Source organism: Larus michahellis, chromosome 1 (assembly GCF_964199755.1).
Source record: "Larus michahellis chromosome 1, bLarMic1.1, whole genome shotgun sequence".
Classification (NCBI taxonomy): domain Eukaryota; kingdom Metazoa; phylum Chordata; class Aves; order Charadriiformes; family Laridae; genus Larus; species Larus michahellis.
In genome coordinates this window covers 16,673,135-16,675,134 of record NC_133896.1, presented here as the reverse complement: position 1 = coordinate 16,675,134, position 2,000 = coordinate 16,673,135, and positions in this window count along the sequence as shown.

Here is a 2,000-nt window from a genome sequence, read left to right as displayed (position 1 = left end):
ATGGGGCTCTGAGCAACCTGATCTAGTTGAAGATGTCCCTGCTCATAGCAGGGGGGTTGGCCTAGATGACCTTTAAAGGTCCCTTGCAACCCAAACTATTGTATGATTCTATGATTCATTACAGATTCATTTGGCAAGTAAAGGAATCCTACTTTGACATATGTGGTCCTGAAAACTACCATCAGACAGGCACTTATAACTCAGAGATGAACACTTTTAACATGCCATCCCTGCAGTAACTTGCAAAGGAGATGCTTCCTCTTCTTACTGAGTTTAGTTCCAGGATTGTGTAATCCTAGTCAACTTTGGGCTGCTTTCAAAGGCTAGGAGGGACTCAATGACTCTCAAGGGGAGAAAAAGAGATAGCATTCAAAGGTTTAAGGCTTAAATTCCCGTTCTTTATCTCCCTAGGCAAGCAATGTTTTATCATAGCAACATAAAATGCTTCTAAGTAGGTGCAGTGCTTTTTCAGCAGCAAGAAAGATAATGGGCTCTGAAAACAGATTGCTTGCTTTAGTGCCATAAGCAAGGTCCTTGCAATGCACAAACCGTCCAAGTGGTCAGTGAGACTAACTTTATAACGAGCTGAAATATGATGAAAGGCAGTCTTCATCCCATGCACACCTCCAACACCAGGTGCTGCATCACTTGACACCTGGTACCCCACTCATTAGTGTGATCTGCTATTGTCCTAATGAGTCCACTGGCTTGTCAAGAGCCCTGGATCCTCTGTTATCTCAAGGATTAAGCAATTGCTTGCTTTTTAAAACTGCTCTCACAAGAATACAGGAAAGTAGAGAAGTGTGGCTCAAGACGATGAATTCATAGTGAAAATGTTTGAGTGATACATTTAATTACCTAGACATTCTCAATTTGCACCTACAATGAGATAAAACTAAAATCTTTCCAAGGTTTTTTTTTTTCTTCTTTCAGCTGATTTCAATTGCCAAAACATTCCAGTTCCCAAAGCTGGACAGTTCTCGCGCAATCAGCCAAAGTACCTAATATAATGCCAGAATTCTTTGATCAAGCTCAAGAATAGTTCGGCTGACAAACATCAAAATTTTCACCTGCTTTAAGCCCACAATGTTACTTCACCAAAAAATGAATTTGCATCAAACCGAAAGCTATTGCTGCTGCCTTTTGGCAGCAGCGTGATTTTAACATGAGCAAAGTCAGTAATGATCTGTTCCCTAGTTTCACAAGGAAAAAGTGGAACTTCCAAACTGAACTTGCCAGTATGCTTCAACTATGTCACATAAAATTTAAGTATACTCGTATTTATAAATATTATGGTAAATATCAATGTTATGCTATTACATAAGTGTTACTTAGCATTTGTAAGTCTTCACTATAGCAAACTTTTGCTTTACAAAGCAATTCAGAGTCTAGGAAGAATATCTAATATAAAATAAAGTAGATTAGAAGAATTCCCTCTCACTTTGATTTAATGGCATACAAAGCTTAGGTCCTAACTACAATTAATGGGCTAGTATAATTTATCATATAGACTTGTTATGAAAATATAAGATAAACAGAAAATAATTACACACACTGGTGGGTAATTTTAAACAGTCTCATCATGAAAATGTACAGGTTTTTGCAGCTCTCCCAGTCATTTTTGTCTGACTCTAATAAAGCAAAGATGTAACTGTTTTCCCCAGCAGTGGGATCATAAACAAGTACTGTAAAATCTGTTTATATAAGAGAGAGAGATAAAAAGAAAAAATGAATAGTTCTTAAGGGAAAGCTTTCCAATCATTTTCCAATTAAAATCCTAGCCCTGAAACAGTTCTGAACTTAGATAATGAGAACACTAATGCAGGCTGTTAATTACTTTTTATTTCTGTGAAAATTGCAAGATATTTTGAGCATAGTTGGTACAGCTCCTCTACAGTATTACTCCAAAAGCACTAGGAGGAGCTCTAATTGTTCCCCAAAAGGGACTAATTACCACCTAATAGCTGTTAAAGTAGGCCCAGTTTACTGAGTTTGTTAAT